At 34.5% G+C, this 25,231-nt stretch overlaps 1 protein-coding gene across 2 annotated transcripts in view; it reads right to left on the bottom strand.

Moving 5' to 3' along the window:
- The window catches only part of LOC117110920 (sugar transporter SWEET1-like), a 125,044-nt gene extending 101,245 nt beyond the window's left edge, over positions 1-23,799 (bottom strand). Inside the window, exon 1 of one of the 2 annotated variants that reach the window (XM_033253764.1) lies at positions 23,737-23,799. The gene's annotated coding sequence lies outside the window, so the exon portion shown is untranslated. Of the gene's footprint in view, positions 1-12,153; positions 12,202-23,736 lie in introns of those variants that run through there. The other variant, XM_033253765.1, reaches the window with a different exon arrangement.
- Between the last annotated feature and the right edge of the window lie 1,432 nt (positions 23,800-25,231).

Genomic DNA, 25,231 nt, shown 5'->3' with positions numbered 1-25,231 from the left:
CAGGCTGGATATTTTCACAATATTTTAATCGTACTTTTTATCATTTGAAATTTGTAGGTGTTTATAAAGAAACAATCTCAAATGAACAATTTTAATCTGGCTACCTAGCATACATACAAGTACAAACAAGAAAAAAATTCGTCTCGATACACCTTTTCACTCTCCCGGCAGGATTTAGACCTAATTAGTCTAGTCAGTTATTATTACCACTTACTAGGCATAGAGCCTACTGTAATAATTATTTGAAAATGTTCAAACCCCTAAAAATGGACCCAGGTATGCCTAGGCCCTAGTTATGGCATAGTCAAACACTTTCTTTTTTTTAACCATACATTCAATTTGGGTATTGCTGAGTCTGACTTGCCACCCCTACTTAGTGCCAATGCTACCACCATGATTGATGTCCTAAGTGATTTATTTGACACTAACCTTCCTTGCTTCAGTGCTGCATAGCCTTAGGGCCCGTTCAAGCAAAATAACGCCAACAGTATTCTGTTTAATTCACCGGGTAATCGCGCTAAGCACTCAGCGGGTGGTCGACCGTTTCGGGCAAGTTTTAGCTCACGGTAAATATGTGTAACGAAACTACTCCGGAAGTAAATTTCAACTTATCCCATGGTCAACAACCCATTCTTTGTTTACTTGCTACTGCTGCTATATAACCGGCCCCCGTACACACAGCGCGGCACGGTAGAACGATAATGTAGCTCAATGACTTATAATGGCTGCTTTAAAATCTGTACGTAGGCTAGTTTATTCAAGATTATTTCTCCGAATAATAGTAAATCTACAAATTGAACGCGTAGCTATGCTACTAAATTTAGATTTCGTCGTGCATTGTGTGAGGAGGCGAAGGAGAGCTGCAACCACGCCTGGGCCGTAACCTACCCAGCAATTTGGTGGTCAAAATTGTCGCGGATAATCCAGATGGTAAGGTAATTAGACTAGTGTCCAAGCGGTTTTAGAAAGTGTGTACCGGTAAATCGCACAGATATTTTTTCGCTCGAACAGGCTCTTAGCTACCTCTCAGTGGTCTGTTTATTATTTTGGGCCTTGAACTTTACATACCTGGTTTGGTCTTTCATTTCATATCAATATTCATTTAGTACTAACTGTTTGAGACTGAAAGGCATGTAGGTCATTGTAGCAGACAATGGTTATGTTGTGCGTCCATACAGTACGAGAAAATCCCAATCCGGATACCAAGAATATGATGATCGAATCACTAGCCAATAAGAAACTGGAAATTGTAAACGGGTACATGTGATTGGTTGATGATAGAAACGTGCTCACTTGCTAACCGATAGCGCTTGCTAACCGTTAGCGGTATCCGGATACCGCTAACGGTTAGCGCTAACTGATCGGGCGTTCTCACACAGGTGCTTGCGGTTAACGCTAACAGAGCTCCCGATCTGGATACTAGGGCTCTCGTGAGAACCAGGCTTCTATGTTTTTGTTGTTTTGTGTGTTAATAATAGTGATGTTATCACAATAAAAAAAAAATAATACCTGTATCAATTTAATAATCTTTATTCATCTAACAAGAAACAATTATATATAGTGGTGGGCTATTAAATGTGATATATTTTATTGAAATCCACATGTTAAAAAATCTGTTTTTCTGTTTTAGCAATTTTATTGAGTCATAACTATTATAAAAATTATTATTATTTTGTATTTCTTTTAACAGTTATTCCACGAGTTGGAGAGACTGGGACCACAAATTGAAGATCCAAATAAGGTAGAAGAAAGGTTCCTAAACAACTTAGAAAGCTAGTGAGAAAAGTGTTAAGCTCATGAAAGTATGAAAAGTTTCTCCTGGTCAAGAAAACTTAAGCAGATTGTTTGGAGGAATCTGAACAGACCAACAAATAACTTGTAAGTTGCACAAAAATATGCTAATATACTGTAGCTCCCTTCATGGAAAAAATAGTAGTTGCTGTGCTTTGAAAATGAAAACTCAACAAAGAAATATTGTATAAGTTGCATGACCTAACAATTTTCAATTTTAGATTTTTGTTGAGAGTGTTCTTATACTTTGATCTTCTGATATTTTTCTGCTTTAAGTCATCATACATTACAACTTTAACGTAGAGTTATTCTTAAAGTAGATATACTTTTGAATTTACTGTGTCATTTGTAAAATGCTATAATTTAATTGTTATTTTTTATAATTATAATTTTCTTTGGGATTCTGGAATCTATGTGTAAACCAGTTTGCAAGGGATATCAAATTGCTGAATCGAATTCGCGAATCAAAACATATCGCATTCGACCGTATACTTAACTAGAGGTGACATTCTCCAAAGCACATTCACTAACAAGAGTAAAGGATTTATGAATAATAGTATATGCAGCATAAACTACAGTAATAACATAAATAAACATTGAATAAGAATTTTCTTGAATAGTACTAATTCATGAAACTAGGCACTTTTTACTACCTGACGTAATCTGTAAAATGGTCAGGCCCGGGGCCTTAGGAAAACCGAAATCCAACCGTTGAATATAATTTCTAATAGTTAACGTGTTAAAACTAATTACTGAAATTTGCAGCTTTATGATACAATGTAATAAAGAAATTATTTATACCTTCACAACAAAAATCACTGTGTACGGATAAATAGTGGCTGAGAAATCATAGATTTTCTTCAACACGTCGCTAAAATTAGAAGGCACAATACCTACCCATTCTTTAGCCTTAGAGATTTTAACATTTTGCTCCTCTAAATAAATGGGCATTCCGACGCCCAAATTAAGCCAATGAAATTAATTTTTAGATGACAAGAAAGCTTGATTTATATTTTTCATGAAAATCAGGTCAGGCGTTTATGAATGAGAGATGTTTTTGTGATAGCTGACCAGATATTTTAGTTTGCTTCAGGTACAGCCAACGTTAATACACAGATGGTTTTCAGATATACTCGCATTCAAAAAAAAAGGATTCCGATAAAGCAAAACTGCTTTGTAAATTATAAATAAAGTAACATTATTTCTAAATAAATTGTGTGCACGTTACTGAAACGGCCAACAAAATCAGTGGAATATCAATAGCGATACCAAGATTATATGCCAGATTAATTAGCTCCTGACCGGTCTAAAACAAAATAGTACCGTTAAATTAAATTTTAAAACATCTCATGGTTTTTCGTGGGTGTTAGAGCAGACAACTATATTTATATCTTTTAGATTAGAAATTCCATCATTGTAAACATTGACTTCAACGAAATGTGACATTATATTTCATTAGATTTCCCTTTAAAATCGATATTGAACAATAATTATATTGATATGCTGATAGTTACTGAACTAAAAACATCCATTATTCTAAGACAACATTATTGCAGAGTACAGACAACGGTTCAAATTAATTTTCTTCACTGCATGATAAAGTCATTCGCTGTATTTGTATTTTTTCTCCACGGAGTTAAGCAAATGTTTTAATGAACACAATTCGTTGATGAGGCAGACATATTTTGTATTTCAAGATTTAAATTGTTTTGAATTGCCATGTATATTATAACATCATCGCGAATTCCCAATAGTTTTTAATCAAACAATATTGCTTCATGCATTCCTTATGGATTGTGCATGCTATTTAATATTGTAAGTGAACTACATGGTTTTTGTACAGGTTTTTTTAAAATCTGAAATTTCTAGTGCGAAGATATTCGTTTGCTATCTGTAGCATAATTTTGCCCAATTTCAACTAAGATTGCAAATGTTCATTCAACATTTGTTTTTCATTTGACAGAAGAACCACAAATTATGCTCTCTTCGCTCAAGACCCTGCCATCTGCTTGCCACCATTGTCCAAGTATGGAAGCTCCGAATCCGCCTCTGGACCCAACCTGTGTGATAGTCCGGATAAACTCTGGATCTGTTCTGAACACTGTAAATTTGTCTATGCTCTGTGTTAAGCTGCAGCACCTTACCGATGAAATTCCAGCCTGCTGACAATTGAGTGTGGGTGGATTCTCTTTGGAAACTACAGACTTACTTTACCTGTGTGAATCTATAGTGCGTCACAGTTTCATTAAATTGATGCCGTCTCAGTGCCTGCCAGGGTTACACCACATCAGCGCACAATGCCATCAAAACAAATCTTTGTATTAATTCACAATAAGCACATTCATCATTTCAGTCTTCTATTGAACATAAATCACGTTTTCATTATTTTTTAACTGAACATCTAAGAAAAAAAATAGCCCCTTTGCTGATTACTAACTTCAATGGAATACGTTCTATAGGTGTTTGACCGTAACAATGTGAAAGAGACGGAGGAATTGTTGGCATGATGCATTTGACTGATATATTAGTATTATTATTAAGTTGCTTTCCAACTTCGACCTATATATAATAGGTGCACAACATATGCCAATGCAAGACTCGTGCACAATGCATTAAAACTGTATTGCGAAAAGTTAATATATGTGATATACTTTATCATCTCATGTACGTATCATCTTTTCACAATATAATGTAAAGTTATTGCAAGAATTTAATATAAAATAGGATAATGAATTTATAGAATAAATGAAAAATTCCATTGACTATCCTAATTATAATATTCTTCATTAAAACTGCATAGGCTTTACTAGTAATCATTTGTGATGAAACACAAATTTATTTATGTGGTTCAATATCATTCCTAGTTTAAAATTTTTAAACTTTAATCATTCCACGTACAGACCTCAAAATATATACTAATTACAATGGTCTGAATTTGATAGAATTGCATAGTTTGCATGTATAAGTTGAAGCAAACACTGTGGCTTAGAGCTTAAACTTTTAATCTATCAGGAGGGGGGGAGGGGAGAATTGGGAGTTTGTGAATGTCCTATTATTTTTGATGGATTAACCAGGTTTTTCATCTTGAGGAAAATTTTAAATACAGTAGTCTTTTATGTTAACCCTCCATTTACCTTAATGACTACATTTTAAATGTCATTTTGGGATCACCATTTTACAAATGCCATAGATCCACACCATCAAACCTCACTCTACTGTTGTGCATCTTTATAAAATAAAATCGATGGCCCTAAGAAAATTTTATTCTAAAAAATAACCGGATTAAATATACATAAGCATGTATTTGCAGGCCTAAAAAAAATGTTCTCTTTCATACTTTAATCAATTTCAAGGTAACAATTTGCATTATACTGTACATATGAAAAAGATACAAATACGCTGTTGATTGCTACGAGTACTACATGGCACTATTGGTGAGGATCTTTACACTGCATCTATAAAGGCGGGCACACACTGCCTCTACGGTCGTCGGCCAGCGTGATTCCATAGAAAGTGCAACATTAAAAGGCAATATGCAACGGATTGCTGATAATGACGATCCGCTCAGACAGCCATTTATAAGCATGTAGTTTCGCTGTATCAAACGCACACAGAGCAAAGATTGAGTCGTTGGCCAACAGATATACAACAGTAGCAAGATGCAGAGTGTACTATTATAAAATGATTTAGGACTAGGAAATTTAGGAAATTCTTTTAACTTTTAAAAAATTCATATAATAATAGTACTAATAGTAATCTAGAAAATATAAATTTTATTAAATATTTTTAGTATTTACAATTTAAAGGCTAACTCAGACAGCACTGTATGATGCAACCCGATGCGAATTATCATTCTGGACAGTCTTGAGCAGTCGTGAGAAATATTAAACATGTTTAATAATCTACGGCACCGCTGTCCCCGATGCAAACCATCACATTTGCGTTTAACTCACACAGACCCGACGCGACAAGAAATCGTGTTGAGCTGCGTCGTACGATGCTGTTTGAGTTGGCCTTAGATATAAATTCAAGATCATTTGATAATATTCATTGATGCATATTTCCAGCTTCCATTGTGGAATCCCTTAAAATAATTTCTTTTATTTATTATTAATTAATTAATTTATTTATTCTTTCCTTTGACTGGATACATTTTCAATACAAAAGTACTGGTCTCCCAAATGGTCCAGTTATTTCTAACAATTTTAGGAATAGAAACTTAATTAAAATTAACATAATCAAAATACAAAATAATCAGAATTAAAAAATAACAAAAGGCAAAAAACAAGAATGAAAACAGAAAAAAATTGAAATATGTGATAAAATTCAAAATTAAGAAATAGCACATTTGAAAATATCCAAACTCATATTGATTGCATTTTCCTTATGTCAATTAGTAAATTAATGATTCAGATCACGAAGTTTAACAATGCCTTGAGCAATTATTTAAAATTTAATAAATAATATAATTTATGTTATTACTCTATTTGAAGTACACATTGAGACATATATTTTTTGAAAGTTTTTTTGAAGGTATTTAGTGGATGAGTTGGCAGCAGTGAATATGTTGAATTTGTTGGTGTCAAATGGATATACTGTAAATACACCTTTGTCATAATAATTTCTCTTCTAAATACTGAGAAATGGAAAACTACACATAAAGCAAGCCACACACTTCAGTGCACTGTAGTAGTATGACTGTCGACCAAATCCACATCTGTTCTCTGTAAGTGTCTGATGATGTGACACCCTCTGCTGATTGCTGGTCACAGTCTTATCACCATAACAAATTATCTGTTGGGCATGCACCATCACATAGATTTCTCTATAGAATTGCGTCTGCCAACAATTGTCAGGCACACGCATAGGCTTAGCCAGCGAGCCGTACAGCCGTCTTTTGGACGGCCTACAATTATTTAGGACGGCCACTTTCACCGAGACGGCTTGGACAGCTTGGCCTAATCAGCTCGGCCTAGCCTAATTGGGACTACCTTTAGCAAATTCTTTATATTCTTCAAATCTAATGAATGTTACATTAAACTAAAGCTAAATCATATTTACGTTTGATAAAAACAACATTTATTGATTGAATTACGTTGTTTTCGTACCAATATTCGGTGGGGATTACCAAAGATGGGTGTGGCCAGCCCATCGGCTCCGTGCCACGCCCACTGGCTTCCATTTTTGATGGCCTATTTCGTTTTTCTGGCTAAACCCCTAGGCACACAGGACACTTTCACACTATCAGTCATTTAATACACTCCCACCTTGTTGAATTTTATTGTGAATTTGATCCTTTGTTTGTCATGAGGTTCTGGACAGTCTTTTTTATTCTTGAATATATTTAGCCATTACATCAGTTATTGTTTCTTTTTTTATGTTGATGAGTGATCAATAAAGATATTGATTAATTAAACTTAATTTAAAAAAACAACAGATAGAAAATTTCTAGAAGAATTTTTCTTGTTTTTACTTGTCATGTATTTGGCTAAAACAATCACTGGGGATTATTAATCGAAAAGTACAAACCAAAGGGTATTAAATTGAGGAGGGCATTTAGTCAAATTTAATTTAAATCTCATACGTCAACAGAAAGACATCCATTTACAGAATAGGACAAAATAGCATAAAGACATTCTCGGTTATGAGAAATCAATAAAAATCTATCCACAAAGCCTTAATATAAAGTCTAATGTTCTAAACATACAATTTTCTTTTTTGTAGCATTGACTCAAAAATCGTACATGAATTGGGGAATGAAAAAAAATTAGGTCAACAGTGATGTTTGAGAAATAACTAAATGCAGAAACGAGATCAGAATTGGAAAAACACTTATTGCATATATTACAAAAAAGCTGAGAATAGATGTAGATGTACAATAACAGGTAGCTAGAATTCAATAGGTAAATTAATAGCAAAGGGATATTACTTGCACGAGAAACATATTAAAAAAAAAAACAAACCTTCTTGAATACTATTGACTTTTGCCAGAAGCACAGACTTATAATCATTACGGGTCGTGCTATAATTATTCCAGACATAAAATAAAGTATGTTTTAGACGTGCTTATATTATTTTAGGGATGTTTTATTAAAAGTGGAGCATATTGTTGGGTTCCTACAGTATTCAAATGTAATTGAGCTGTATTCATTCAAAGCATGTGGATTTAAAGATAATACTTTAATTACCATTATTTAAATCATTGTTTTAATACATGCTTCAAATTATAGTAAATTAATTATTTTTTAATTATTTTTGCTGTAAACACAGTCAGTTGTATTACTGTGCTATCGATAATTAATATTGAAATGTTGCTCAAAACTTGGTTGTTGTATTTTTCTGTTTCAAACAGACTATAAAGTACTATGAAAGCAGGACTGGTTCAAACTTGAGGTTGGGATTTAAATCCCTTGCTGCTTGTGTCCTTGAGCAAGGCACTTTATCTGTATTGCTTCTCTCCACCCAGGTATATAAATGGATACCTGGCGGGTTTGCCGGCTACTGCGCCACTATGGCAGCAACACTTAAACATGTCAACCCAATGACCACGGAAAACAAATGCTTTGTAACCTAAAGGAATAGGCACTACATAAATACCAAATAACAAGTAACAAAAATAACAAAATACTTCAGAATGTTCCTATTCATGGTAAATAGCATTGCTCTCTATATAGACGAACAGTACTGCAATACACATTCAAAGAGCAAAGTTGTTTTCAACAAATGCTACACATCACAAGTTGAGAGCTAGGCCATCTCTTTCAACTTTCCTTAATGTGACCAATTCAGCTAATGATTGATTGATTGAATTTATATGGTTAAAAAGACATTAAAAATGTAACATTAGAGATAGACAAAACATTTAGATGTTGTGGCAAATGAAATTGCAAATCAAATGAACCAAAACAAATTAGAAAAAGTTTCTACATTAATCCATCTAAAATCATTTGAACATTTAACCAACTGAAACATTAATGAAAACAACTTTTAAGCAACAATCAAATTACAAGAACACATATAGGCCTAATCAGAATTTTAAAAACTGAGTTTCAACTTAATGTTATAGAGTCTGTAAGAGAGTTTTAACCTCTTACTGCATTGTAATTAAAACAGGACTACATCTTTGGGCAAGGGATTTGGAAATTAAATTTACTAATGTAAAGTAGATCTTGCTCCTTATAAGATTACCAAATTGATGAATAATGATAATACTTTCATTAATGGAATAGAAGTTTAATAAGGGGGTCCGGGGCATGGCCTCACAATTTTTTTGTTTTCTAGACGCCCAAAAATAACCTCTGTGGAGTTTTGGGGCGATCAATTGTTTCTTTTTCTTTCTTCCTTTTTTTCTTTCTTTTTCTTTTAACTTTTCAAAAAAATTCAGGCTCCCTCTCTAAATCCACCTCTGATACTGGCATAGTCATTACAGAATTAAAAATTGTTCACATTTTGTTTAAATATGTCAAGTTCTATATGTACAGTACCCGAAAAAGTTGAATATCAAACATCAAAGATCATTTGGAATTTATTTAGATTACAAGTAAAAATAATAATATAAAATGAATACTAATGCAACACAAATAAAGCTTAAATGCAGTGGAACAATAAAAAAACTTTTAGAATTTGTCAAGTAAGATAGGTCTATTTAATAATAATCTGTATGTATTTTAAGTTAAACTTTCACAATAAAATGTCTGTATAATTCTTCATTACCATTTTTATGAATTAAAATATAAACTATTTGTTAAAAATCTGCAATACCAACATCTCACAATTATAATACTATTTCGCAATATAATAATAATAATAATAATTTTGGCTTATATAGCGCATTATGCTAAAGCCTCAATGCGCTTAACAGTAAAAATAAAATTCGGGAAAAAAATAAAGAAATATACAAGTTAAAAAGGTGAGTTTTTAAAGCTGGATGTTGCCCGTCGGATTGTAGGCTATATAGGTAATATAGCCTACTGAATGTAAATTCTTTTATCTTTCACAGCTTTTAATATCAATTTTCCTTGCTTCATTTTATGATATTATTGCTACGGAATGGGTCAACAATAATTTCAATTATATCTCTCCATTATCGCATTTTATTATATTAATAATAACTCGCAATATACTATGTGTAAAATAATTGATATGTCAATCACTATTTTTCTAAAACATATTTATCAGGAGTAATATTTAATATCATTAATTATCTTTAACCGTTAAAGATGTTGCATCATAAATTTCAGAAGATGGCAGGAGCTTGTTCATAATATTTGAAATATTATTAGCAATTTCTCATTATCATATTAATCAGCATCACTATCCAACTGCGGTGCAGACGACCACTAGCTTTTTCTATTCCTGTCTGTTTGCAGTTAGTTCTTTGAAGCTCACCGTTGTTAGTCTGTCAATTGGGAGTATCCCTTTAATGTTGTCTTCCTCTTCTGCGTATAACAAGGCACAAACAGGGAGTAATGCAAACCGATTTGTTGTCCCCCAAGCAAAGAATGTGGCCTAAGAATTTGACCTGTCTTTTCCTGACATAACTACAGTAGAATCCCTCCTTTGGGACACCCCTACTCAGGGGACGCCCCTATTAAGGGGAAAATTTTCTGAAAAATGAGGGGAATGTATCTTTTAACACTACACTACGACCAACCCCTATTAAGGGGACGGAGACACTTTCCAAGCATGCAAAATGGTAAAATCAATACAATTTAAATCCAGTATTAAGGGGACAATTATTTTTTTATTGCATCTGCAGTAGTCACAAACTATTTAAATTTATATTTTGACACCTTTTGTTAGTGTCACATGAATAGGGGTTCTCCTATTAAGGGGACACTTTTTTGGTTCTGAAGATGTCCCCTTAGGGCTTCTACTGTATTATAATATTAGAGACTTTTTGTAAATAATATGAAACAATATTTTTCCTCCATTTACTTCTTCTAAATAAAAGCAATATGTTTCCATAGTGTATTTGTTTACCATCCTTGCATTCATCTGCAGTACCTTGTAAGATATAGCTTTTGGATTTAGCTTTTCTCACACCTTTGGCAAGTATATTTCTAAGAGCACTGTATTTTTATACTCATTTCCTAATCGACACTGTCTTTCGTATCTGTATAAAACTCATATCTTTTAAATTAATGTCACATAGAATCTCTTTAGATGTTCACGACTCAGTTTCTGATTTATTTTGAACTTGACGCAATGGAGCAATATTATCAAGAATATTGATTAAATAACTTCAAATGGAATCCATTATTACGTATATTTGAGCTAAGTTTATGGGATGAATCAATACAAAGTCTTTTTTTTAGTAACTTTTGGTTTTGACTAATTTAATTTTTAAGTAATTTTTTTTTTCATAATAAATTTTCTGATGCAATAAATGATTACATGATTCTATATTATACATATTTAATGCAATTTACCTGACTGCACTACGTACAATGCGATCAAGTATGAATGATCAATTCCTTGAAAAATTAACACTTTAACAACAAGCAACAAGTTAAGTAAAACTTTTCAAGACATCAGACCTACAGTATAGTATATTGGTTTAAACTGATGTTGTTGGTTTAATCTTAAGAACAAGAAAGTCAACATCAATATCCTCAGTATAATTACTGGATCTACAATTTCATAAATACAGATTGCACCCCCAGTACCTTGTCTATTTTTGTCCCTTTGCTGTATGCTACAATCTATATTCACATTTGGGTCCAAAATAGTCATTTACAGATGGTTTGGATGTCACTGCAAATTAATATCTGAAAATCAGAAACTCTAGGAAGCAGGAATTGTACGTTCATGTTTTACAAGATGAGGACTTTTGTGCTCGAAGCAGCCACATTGACAAATCTAAAGATGTACAAATATGGACATTTATTACATAAAAAGTTCCTCTTCTAGCATCAATGGGAGGTGGTATGTCAATACTTTTTATGTACTTGTGATGGTAAGTGGTTTTACATTATTTTTGTTACATTACTTCGTTCATCAAGGCCTTTCAGACTCTGTGGGCAGATACATCAATGATAAAAGTATTATATACAGAATCTATTAAGTCCAGGCCCGTAGCCAGGGGAGGTTTTTATGGTTTCTAGCGAACCCCCCTGTTTTTAACTTACCCAGTATTAAATCAAAATTTAGCACCTAATTCATCATTTGGTCACCCGTTTTTTAAATTGTAGCCTACGATACAAGCCTATTCATAGAATATCTCAGCTTCAGTTCGGGGATTTAAATTGAACGCAACTCCGGCAAACCATGACTTTACGATAGCTCACATAAGGATCATGGCAAACATCGATAAAAACTTTTACTGGCCTTTGGCTGAATGTTAGTAAGAAATGTACCAACCGGTAACGAAACAGCTGCTCTCTGTCTGAATAGTGATCGTAACTGAAAAATAATGATGTAGCAACACGCTTGGTCAACTTGTAAAAATTTAGAGCCTTCTGTTGTTTGCCTATAAAACAAATTTTGGAGTGTTATACAGTACGATTTCAAAACATTGTCATCGTAAAGAAACAGCTATAATATTGAAAACAAACAACTTGAAACAAAATCGGTGTACGAATTTAAATAAATATTTACAATAGATTTTAATGGTCAATTTGTTATCAAATTTAACGACCAATATTTACATACATTTGTGAGTGACGGTGAGTAATAGACATGCAAAACAAACATTAGCGGTTAGCTGTACAGTATAATATCTTTGAATATCATTTTAGACTGATTCATTCATATGCTTGGTCATCTTGTAATCATTTAGAATTCAACAGTTTTTAATAGGTCCGTATCTCTACACTTCTAGACATAGTATCAAATTATAGTTGCCATAGACCCGGTTTCAAACATTAGCGGTTAGTTGTACAGTATAATATCTTTGAATATCATTTTAGACTGATTCATTCATATGCTTGGTCATCTTGTAATCATTTAGAATTCAACAGTTACAGTAGGTCCGTATCTCTACACTTCTAGACGTAGTATCAAACTGTACACGCTCGCTTAAGTAAATTTCAAAGGAAACTGTTTTCCCAATTTTTCTTATTGTTAAATACTCCTATGCAATACTGTAGGCCCCTCTGGTATAAAATTGACAGATCAATTAGGCACTCTGTAAAGATTGATTATGCCCTTTTCTAAAATAAGGCCATAGGCCTAATATAAGTACTGACTTTGTTAATATCGAATGGGTGAAATTGCGCACAAACTTCAAACTCTTGGCCTAATATACAATGCCAGAGGAAAGGATATCACGTTTTAATCACCAAAAAGGATTTTCCACGGACGCACAGACTAGGCCTTCTAATAGTATGGCCCAAAGCGAACGAGTTTCTGGTCTCGAAAATCCAGACACTTTGTTAAGGCTTATACAGTACAAAATACTGTACAGTATATGATTCATTGAAAAAGCTTTAAAATGAAGGACTTTTAAATGAAGTTTATATACTAATATTTTGCGAATCTTGGGTTTTTAAAAGCAATCTTGGGATTTTTTAGACCCAATCTTGAATTTTGATTTTCCCTAGTGGTCACGCTGCATTTAGAGACAGAATTATACTCCACGTAGGCCTAGGCTTAAGTACAGTAGGACGTACTACTACTGTAGGCCTAGGCTTTTGTTGTAAAAGTTGAAGTGCATGTACAGGATGCGCCATAGGCATATTTAAAAAAAATAATACATTTTGTTAATTATTATTGGTTGGTCTGGGACCCAGACAGGCAGGCCAGCTTTGCCGTCGAAAGTCCAGGGATTCGACGATGACGTCAGTGCACATGTTTACAAACGCCATTGATTGGAATGAAAATAGATGCACTGAATTTCGTTTGTTTTATGAAAGATAGTATTTATCGAACATTTACAGTATCTATATAAAAACAAGATTAATATTGTAGAAATTGTACTTCTAAAGATTCATATATAATTCATATTTCATTTGGTAGACAACAAATATTCAGTAAGATACTAAAAACGATTATTAATTCTGAAATGTGCATCAAATCTCAGCTATTATTAATCAGTTTGTATTAGGTTAAAATTTAAAACGATAATTTCGAATTAGGCTTAGTAAACAAATAATTGTAATTAAAGTTTAGGTTCCCATGATGTCAGATGATGTTTTCAATATGATGCTATATTTTGGGCTCTGACTTAATTTAACGATGGCCCTGTCAGTTGTAGTAAATCTTTGTAAATTACTTTATAGGCCTATATAATAGCTTGTATTGTTTTATAATAATAAATGTGTTGAGTGTATTGATATTGATTATGCGATGAGGTTTTTTTTTGCCTTTCGGTGTGATTAAAACATGCCAATTCTCAGAAAATATTTTCCAATTTTATGATATTACCACCTTTTATTACATAGATCTTTTTTAAAAAAATAACTGCTTTTATAACATTATATAGACCCATTAAACACAAAAACTGCTCTGGCTTCAGAGGCTTCGCCCCCGACCCCACCAGGGCCCTTATTCAGTGTCCTGGACCCCACGCCCAGAGAACCCCCCTTGAAATGACCTGGCTATGGGCCTGAAGTCCATCTTAGCTTTACAGTATAGTACTGTTTAGTTCAGACTATCTTTACTATGTTGTGTTATTGTATGGTACTGTGCCAAATTTAGGTCATTTACAGTGAGCATGTTGGAGTTCTGCTTTAATTGCTCTATTGAAAATCAGGAGAAAAAAATTCTCCTTGGTAATTATTATTAGACGTATTACCGTTCCTATTTCTTGGCATAGTTTAGCTGGTAATTATAATTAAGCGCTTTTTGTAGATCTGTAATTCCAAGAAATGTATTTGTTTTGATGTGTGCATCATTAGATCTTAAAAACTTATATTCTAAATTAGCAATTTAGTCTTTTTTTAATTCTTATGGATATTCTATTACAGGTTTGGTAATATATTTTCAAATTTCTTATGGAAACCAGACCCGATGGGGACCGTGGTTCCTTAATGTAAACAAGTTTTTCGTTAAACATATTGTACATACCTATGGCTTGGGTGAATACATAGAATTATTTATGACTGAAGAGAAAACTGTAGTGGTGTAGTAGCCGTAATAAGTAACTTATCTTAAGTAACAAATTTAGGCAACAAACATAAACAATTATAACAATACAAAATAAACAAAGACATCAAATAATACCTAAAATACTGTACTGAAAATTGAACAGGATAAGAATAGGCCTAAACTGAACTGATCACTTAAATTAAATTGAAGAATTTTATGGGCATCTGCTACATAGCCTGTTTTTGCAAGCAAATGTTTTCTTTGATTATCTTCAAAGTCATCAACGATAGTCTTTATGGTGATTATACAGGGGCGTACCCCCTTTTAAAGAAAGTGCCCTTTAAATATGCTCGCTTCACTCACAAATAACGCACCCCGCGAATTCTGAAAGCTTCGCTAAATTGCTCCGAGTTCCGCTTGCCCCCTGCGCTTTTGTTTCGACCCCCCTTAGATTTTTCATCATACGCCCCTGTTATAGGTTGTGCAATGTAGGTAAAGTTTTGTTTTTGTGGACAGTGGACATTATAGCATTAAGTAGAGAGTCCGCTCAGGTTTGGTGTGACTGGAAAGTTATCAACATTCAACATTTAGTATAGTCTTGTCAGGAGTGGGGGTATTTTCTGTCAGTTCAACTAGATTTGAACTCGTCACTTCGGATGAGTTAGGTGATCCGCTGCACATTTGAACTTTGACCCTCAGGAAGCGTGCGCGACGCGGATTGAAAAATAATTAAATGCTCAAATTATATAATTTTAAGCATTATAAAAGTTTTACGCACACGTACGCTCACGCCATTACGCACTGGTGCACAGTAATGGCACAGAAAGTTTACTCCTAATATGAGATACATGTCAACTCTCATTGAAAAACACCTGTTGGTGAGGGCTTCATTACCAAAAATTATAAAATTTGACAAAGATTTTAAGGAAGAAAGATGAGGGGGGTCAGAAAAAACATATTTTGACCATGATGATATCATATAAACTATGATACTTGTGTTAAAAGTGTCATTTAAAAATGTCTATTGGTCGGTAATGGCATACGACAATTGACCATGTAAGTGTTGAAATAAAGTTTGCCGCCCTCTATTGGGCCAAGATTTGAAGAAAGAAAAAGTTGGAGAGGGGTCAGAAAAACACTCATTTTGACCATAATGATGTCATCAAAGTGAAAAATGAATGACACTTTCTTTGTGAAAGGAAATTGTCTCAGCTAACATAATCACAGGTGTGATACATTCAAATGAGTATAAAAATAATGACGTCATAAATAAAAATTCAGATGGTAATATGATGACGTCACAATGTCCGATCAGCCATAATGATCTATAAAATCATATATACAACTCATAAACTTTCATAATATGTAATAAAAACAGGGGGTCACCTTTCATCCTAAGGAGATTTAGCATATTTTCACAGTATGTCAGCACAAACGTGCACAAGGATTCTAATGTTTGATGCGCACGTACAGCATTGCTATTGGCCCTAAGATGACTGAAAAGAATGGAAATTTGTGAATACGATGTCAGGAACCCAAAATATGTAAAAAACGTAATTTCTAGCTTACGTATGTGCCGACCGTGTAAAAATGAAAAATGTCAAAAATTTTGAAATGCTCAGAATGGCCTGAAACATGCTCTAATTTAGTCAAAAAATGATTTTGAGCATTTTAAAATTTTAACGCACACATTTATTATTATTGTAAAAATATTTCTTTCAGACAATGATTATGTTCTTGTTGTTACACAAGTTTTTTCTTTTTTTCATATCAAAGGTTGCTATCTTATGTTTCTTTGGCTCACATTCCAAAAACTTCCTCTTTCTATTATTATTATTATTCCAAACATTTGCTGTCTAGAAACAGAACATTTGGCAGCTATTAAAAAAGCATTTAACATACTAGACCCATGAAAGAGAAAGAAGTCTGCATTTCCCAAATGTTAATATGCCATCAAATATGTATGCACCTTGGTGACATTTTGCTGAGCTCTGGTAGCTTTACAGGGGTCCCAAGCTTGAAGAAGTCAATTCCGGAAGCCCACCTAGATGGCCGGAAATGACACATTCAGACATAAATTTGAATATGATTTTCTTTTCCTCTCCAATTTTTAGAAAAATTTGGGGATGGGGGCTTCCCTCTTGAATCTGCCACTGATCTGGTTAATGAGCTTTCTTAACATTTAATTTTATTTTGCTGCATATTGTGATACATATTGGCAATGACTTCCTTGAGACAATTGATAATAAAGCAGTGAAAACATGTAAATATTTATGAATCTGTGGGATATGGGTTAATTTCGCGGAGATTCTTGCTTGCTTGCGGGAAAGCGGGAGGCCGTCCCGATTTTCGGGAGACTCCTGTGCGTTCCGGGAGACTTGGGACCCCTAGCTTTAGCTTAGGATATGCCTGCAGCTCTGCTACCGTGCACTGTACATGTGGCAACAGCAGTCTCATACATTTTTTAATTGAGCCCTTTGCCTTGTCTTTCAGATCTCATGACTATTTGTAATTCATATTTTTATATTTACAAAAAAGGACATATCAGATAGGAGTATAAGTATAAATTTTTTCAATTATATATGTACAAAATACCAATAATAAAATCAAAAGCCAATTTCACAATTCTATATTAAATTGATGTTGTAATATACATACAAGCATGTATGATGGGTTGTGCGAAATTTTAAAGGAAAATATTCAATTTAAATATGAGAAATGCATAACACTACCGTAAATGAAAGATATAAAGTAATTATAACAAAAAAAAACAAACTTTAATACAGTAAGCCATAACCGCAGAAGGGAATGTTTGGATGTCAAATGAAATTTGTATTGAATTTTACAAAATAGTATAGATAAAACAATCACAATTTAAATAAACAGTATAAAAAATGGTTTTGAATTTTAATAGCAAAATATATTAGAATAAAAAAAAAAATTATCAAATCTGAATTAAAAAAAAAAATTGAATATGCTAACTGATCCTGGTTTTATTGAATTTCATTTTACTGGGATATAAAAAAAGTTTTTATGCTAGAATAATAGTATGAGGTATCCAAATATTACTGCATACAACGAAAATACTAATTAAACAATTTTAGTTTTTGCACATCAAATCATCTGCCTACTACAAAATCTTTTTCCAACTGTTGTACTAATTCATTATGGACTTTGCTATTACACTGGTCACATAGCTGAATGTCTCATCCAAAGTCCACACCAAAATTTGAGGAAATAATACCGGTAGATGGCCTGAAATGACACTCTCAGTCTTAAGCCGCAGTCACACTGGATTTAAAAAGGGGAAGATTTTACCGAGACGTCGGTTAACACTCCGATGGTGAAATCGTAAGACTCGGTTAAGTTTCCTGTCAGCGAGGGTAAAACCATGCCTACTACTACTGTACTATTGCGAGTACGAATTTGATTGTTGAACCTAGGAAGGCTAAACAAACCATTCACAATTTTAATCAAATCAGCCATGCTCCAATAGTAATAATGCAGGCAAGTGAAAGTAGAAACGATGATATAAATTTAGTTACAACAATACCAACAAGCAGAATCAAAACAATATTCAAAACAGGTTCGTGTCGCGGGAAATTGTAAGTTGAAATTGTGCGCATGTGTGGTTGCCCAACAGAGCGATAAATGTCATCTACTTCAGTGACCCTGGAAGATTAACCGAGTAGCACTGTTCGCATTGGACTATCTAGCCCGGTCAGATTCACTCCAGTAGTTTTCCTGAGCACAATTGACTCGGTGAAACTAACCGTCAACTCGGGTAAGTTTTCCTGACCGGACTCTGTGCAGTATGCAGTTCACTCCACAATTTTTAGGCATTTTTTTTTCACTGTGGTTGGAAAAATAGGGGAACCAACCCCCCCTTTAAAAATTGTGGGGGGACGTGTCCCCCCGTACACCATGATATGCACCCGTGCGTAATGCCATAATATCGGCACTGATAGTAACATGCTCACCGAGTGAGGACATGTGTTATACAGTAGGTCGCTCCAGAAAAATGGCAGCTACTGTACACAAGGTAATCTTACAAATTAACCGTGTTTAATTGCATTTAATTTACAGTAACGAGAGATTTTATATCAATCATGTACTAACTCAAAGAAGAAAATGTACACAGTCCTGATCTCATAGGCTTAGCCAGCGAGCTGTCCGGCTGTCTTTTGTGGATGGCCAGCAACTATTTAGGACAGATACTTTTACCGTGACGGCTTGGACGGCTTGGCCTAATCAACTCGGCCTAGCCTAGGCCTGGTCTACCTTTAGCAAATTCTTCATATTCTTCAAATCTATCGAATGTTACACTAAACTAAAGCTAAATAATATAATTACGTTTAATAAAAGCAACATATATTGATTGAATGTGCATTGTTTTCATACCAACATTTGGTGGGAATTCTCAAAAATGTACAGTAAGGCTTAACCATCTAAAATTCACTTACAACACCGTGACGCATAATGTTAAAAACATTTATACCCCGCTGGCAAATAGATGGTTCTGAGTCGAAGACCATAATTTTCTATTATTTTTCTTATGTTTGGGAGGGGGGCATGGCCCGCTCATCGGCTCAGGGCCACGCCCACTGGCTTCCATTTTGGACGGCCTATTTCATTTTTCTGGCTAAGCCCCTGCCTGATCTTAAAGCTTGCCCCTCATCACAAATAGGAATACAAAAACATATGCTCCAGTCAAATCAAGGCGTGCAGGAGAATCAATGCGAGAAAAACATTGACCAGCTTTCCGCTACTGAGCACTGTACATTTAAAAGCGTACTGTACTCCAATGTATTATCAAAGTGGACAATTATGCATAAGAACTATTCAGCAGAGACACTCACGCAAAACGTTATCTACAAAGAGGTCATTTAAAAAAAAAATCATGACAAGATAACTATACCATCCTCAATGATTGCCTCCTCACTATGTGTGACATATTCAATAAAGATAATTTATAAAGATCTGCAGTCACACTGGATTTAAAAAGGGGAAGATTTTACCGAGACGTCGGTTAACACTCCGATGGTGAAATCGTAAGACTCGGTTAAGTTTCCTGTCAGCGAGGGTAAAACCATGCCTACTACTACTGTACTATTGCGAGTACGAATTTGATTGTTGAACCTAGGAAGGCTAAACAAACCATTCACAATTTTAATCAAATCAGCCATGCTCCAATAGTAATAATGCAAGCAAGTGAAAGTAGAAACGATGATATAAATTTAGTTACAACAATACCAACAAGCAGAATCAAAACAATATTCAAAACAGGTTCGTGTCGCGGGAAATTGTAAGTTGAAATTGTGCGCATGTGTGGTTGCCCAACAGAGCGATAAATGTCATCTACTTCAGTGACCCTGGAAGATTAACCGAGTAGCGCTGTTCGCATTGGACTATCTAGCCCGGTCAGATTCACTCCAGTAGTTTTCCTGAGCACAATTGACTCGGTGAAACTAACCGTCAACTCGGGTAAGTTTTCCTGACCGGACTCTGTGCAGTATGCAGTTCACTCCACAATTTTCAGGCACTTTTTTTTCACTGCGGTTGGAAAAATAGGGGAACCAACCCCCCTTAAAAAAATGGGGGGGGACGTGTCCCCCGTACACCATGATATGCACCCGTGCGTAATGCCATAATATCGGCACTGATAGTAACATGCTCACCGAGTGAGGACATGTGTTATACAGTAGGTCGCTCCAGAAAAATGGCAGCTACACAAGGTAATCTTACAAATTAACCGTGTTAATTTGTGCATAATAAGTGCATAATAAGTGCATTTAATTTACAGTAACGAGAGATTTTATATCAATCATGTACTAACTCAAAGAAAAGAAATGTACAGTCCTGATCTCATAGGCTTAGCCAGCGAGCTGTCCGGCCGTCTTTTGTGGACGGCCAGCAACTATTTAGGACAGATACTTTTACTGTGACGGCTTGGACGGCTTGGCCTAATCAACTCGGCCTAGCCTAGGCCTGGTCTACCTTTAGCAAATTCTTCATATTCTTCAAATCTATCGAATGTTACACTAAACTAAAGCTAAATAATATAATTAAAAACAAAAAACATATATTGATTGAATGTGCATTGTTTTCATACCAACATTTGGTGGGAATTCTCAAAAATGTAAGGCTTAACCATGGCCTACCCGGTCAAAAATTCACTTACAACACCGTGACGCATAATGTTAAAAACATTTATACCCCGCTGGCAAATAGATGGTTCTGAGTCGAAGACCATAATTTTCTATTATTTTTCTTATGTTTGGGAGGGGGGCGTGGCCCACTCATCGGCTCAGGGCCACGCCCACTGGCTTCCATTTTGGACGGCCTATTTCATTTTTCTGGCTAAGCCCCTGCCTGATCTTAAAGCTTGCCCCTCATCACAAATAGGAATACAAAAACATACGCTCCAGTCAAATCAAGGCGTGCAGGAGAATCAATGCAAGAAAAACATTGACCAGCTTTCCGCTACTGAGCATACATTTAAAAGCGTACCAATGTATTATCAAAGTGGACAATTATGCATAAGAACTATTCAGCAGAGACACTCACGCAAAACGTTATCTACAAAGAGGTCATTTAAAAAAAAAATCATGACAAGGTAACTATACCATCCTCAATGATTGCCTCCTCACTATGTGTGACATATTCAATTAAGATAATTTATAAAGATTTCTGATCATTATAATGATGATAATGATAACAATGATAATGATAATCATGATAATATATAATAATATTTTGGTCTTATATATATTGCTTCATGCATAAAGCACCCTGATCATTGAATCAAACACATACTGTATGGAACACATACTCAGCTCCCTGAGGAGAATTCCATAATATTGCAGCTAGTAATTAATCAGCGCAGTTGTGTTCGAACATACCATTACCAGGTACCCACGTGTACTCCTGGGTGGAGAGAGGCAACTGTAGATAAAGCGCCTTGCCCAAGGACACAAGCAATTTGCCCAGCGAGAGTTTCGAACACCTGACCTCGAGGCTGGGATTCCAAGCCACAACCAATGCGACAGTGATAACCGTGTATACATATTACAGTTCGACCTTCAATTCGAGACCACCTTTGGGACCTGAAAATTTGGGGTGGTCTCGGGTTTGGTCTCCAATTAGAGGGCTAGCTTTGTGTTAAAAGGTTGAAGATTGCTGTTTGGGTCTTTGGAAAAGTGGTCTCAAATTAGAGGGGTCTCGGAATTAGAGGTCTCCAATTGGAGGGTGCACTGTAATAATGTACGATGTACTGTAAATACAAAAATATTACAGTAAGTACACAAAGCTTGTGGTGAGAATACTGACCACATACAGTATGCGCACAAAAAAAACAGTATGCGCACAAAAAAAAAATAGATACATTGTTCCAAAGTGCAGAGATGTGCACAGGAAGATACTTTTCTGCTGAGGTTGTTCTCAGAATGTGAAACTGGTTTATTTTACGTGTCCACAAAAAACTTTATAAAAAATTAACCAAAAGCTTTCTTCCTTTATAAATTGAAATTTCCAAAAATTTTGACTACTTTAATTCTAATTATTAGATGACTTTCACATAAACTGTAAACATAGATAACAAAATCATAAACATGTGTAAAAATATGGTTTTTTGAGATAAAACCACAGGTTGGATGTCTGAATATTTTGGTGAGATTGCTCTGACCATCATCAGGAAAATGGATATACAGTCAGTAGTGAAAAGAAATTAGTGAGTAATGTTCTAGCATCTTCATTCTTATTGTACAATTGTTTTGGCCTTGAATTAGTAAACAATTTCTAAACATCTCCAGTATGTTTATAATTAAATTCGCAAGTTGAAAAGGTCTGATGGAAATTTCAGTATCAAAGAGGAGATTTAATTTTAAGCTGAAGGATCGCAAATACTATAAGTCAGACCTTCAATTATATAATTGACAAAATGATTTGAAAAAAATTAACTTCCAATTTTCTCTTGCAACCATTAATATGGATAATGGCATTGATAAATCCAAAACATTATGTAGTGTACAGGATTACCCATAATGCATCTTGGCTGAAGATGTGTTAAGGACATAGACAATAATTTTCTGTCAAAAATAATTAGGAAAGTGCTAAATGTCATGGTTATTTTTATACCAAATAATGGTTCTTTCATGCAAAGCTAATAAAAAGCTCTAATTAAGTCTTTACATTATAGAGCATGGAGAGTAGGCCTATGTTATTTGTCGTCAGTGGTGGCTAAACTAAGGTGATGCTTGCTGGCAAGGTTGAAATATCTTTTGGTGCTGGAGACTTGTCTGTTGCGATGTAATCGGTGGTAATCCAAAACTGATTACTCCCAATCACAATCAACGAACGCATTCAGACCAACACAAAAATACTTTACATTCTAGAGCCTAGGCCTCCAGTGGCTAGGCCTATATTGACTGACCTCAGCCAAACAGTGCCTGTAGAATCTGGGTGCTGTTCAACTAGCTACCCGGGCCTTGGCCGAGTTTTGACTACGTATAGGCTAGCTAGGCCCTACTAGGAGGCCTTATAGGGCCTACAAAAAAGAGGACGAGGGTGTTCAAATTTCCTACAAAGTACCAGCAGCAGTCCCAGACTTAGACTAATTTTAATGCAGTCATGAATGGCCTGGCTGATGCCTGAAGGCCGATTATATAGTGTCTAGCCCTCTTGGCTTGACTATCATATCGTCAAGGAAAACCAGGATGACCATCCCTCCTTCCTTGGCTGGCTTGGCCAGGCCTAGGCCCTACCTAGGCTAGCTTCTAGCCTAGGGGCTAGGCCTAGGCCTACCTGTTGTTAGAGTTACGGACCAGGCCGAGATAGACTAGGCCTAGTAGATATTCACATGTCGCTTAAGGGCATGATAATTCATCTTATATATAAAAAAGAAATCAACAATTTTACCTAACGACGAAATTTTACTGTCCAAATACTTTTCCCGGGGCAAGACTGAAAAGCCAAAGTTTGCGATTACGTAATGACTGTTGGATGGCTACAGTATTTTGATTAGCGCCCTCAAACAAAAGAACTGCAAAAAAACTTTTTCGTCGGTGGTGGTCTGGGTAGATTTCAAGAACAACAGATCGATTTTGTTATCATATAATATCATATAAATGTATACACAGAAGCAATTTGCATTAATAGATTTTAAAGCCAAACCAAAGTCTCATCAATCGTCAGAGCTTAATTAGAAGAAGCTTGAACTTTATAATAAGATTCAATTAATATTAATTCCTTTCGACAAACACACAAAACAACACCAATTACCATATGAGATCAACAAACATTAGTGTAATCATCGACTTACTTTAATGCAACTAATAATATTTATAAGATGCATTACAGTGCACAGATATATAAATTTGTATTATTACACACATGTGCTAATCGCAAAAGCTTAACAGTAGGCGACTTGAAATTATATTGTTGATTAAAAAATGACACCGATAATGATTAAAAGCAAAGCATTCTCCATTGGGATTATCGTGTGAAACAAATTACAAGATGATAAATAAATTTCATATTTTTGTTAGACTTGAGTCTAAAGTGTTAAATAAAAGATACGAAAAGAATGGCAAGAAATCGAAAGATATAGAAGGAAAAGAAAAAAAGGAAAAGAAAAGGAAATGTTAAAGAAAGAGAAAGGAAAGAATAAGAAATGTGCAAAAGGAAAATATAAGGTAAGAAAAAGGAAAATCTATTGGGGAAAAAAAGAAAGGAAAGAGAAAAAAATTAAAAAGTAGAAAAATAAAAGAAGGAAAGTGGAGGTGGGGGGGGGGTGGAGAAAGGAAAAAGGAATGAAATTGCAGAGAAGTAAAGGAAAAGAGATAATAATAGGCCTATTTTATTTTATTTTCCTTATTACCTTACTTATCTTTTTCCTTATTTTCTCATGTCTTTTCTAAAAATAAAATAGGCCTATTTAACAATTAGGCAGATAAAAACAATACTGTAGTTTCAAATTATTTACAACTTAACATAGTAATAATAATAATAATAATAATAATAATAATATTAATAATAATAATAATTTATTATTATTATTATTATTATTATTATTATTATACATATAATTTTAATTTTTTGCTGAGACTTCAGTCTAATGTGATTAGAATCTTGAGGATGTGCTTAGCATTTAAATGTGCTTATGTATTTTATATTAATGGACTATCCAATACTTAAGCAAAATGGGCTAACATGTCCAGGTCCTAAGCACATAAAGCTATGTCACGTGCCACCAAAGGCAGTGCAAGATCGTGTGGACCAGTTTTTTAAATGCCTTTGACAAGATTTTAACCCAGGGTCATGGTTTTTGTAAGGTAATCACCCTAGCGACCTAACATGTCCAGGTCCTAAGCCCATAAAACTATGTCACGTGTCACCAAAGGAGGTGCAAGAT

The sequence above is a fragment of the Anneissia japonica genome, unplaced genomic scaffold (genome assembly GCF_011630105.1).
Source record: "Anneissia japonica isolate Jap-2015-1 unplaced genomic scaffold, ASM1163010v1 scaffold277_len1293397_cov203, whole genome shotgun sequence".
NCBI classification, from domain to species: Eukaryota; Metazoa; Echinodermata; class Crinoidea; order Comatulida; family Comatulidae; genus Anneissia; species Anneissia japonica.
This window is presented reverse-complemented; position numbering and strand designations above follow the sequence as displayed.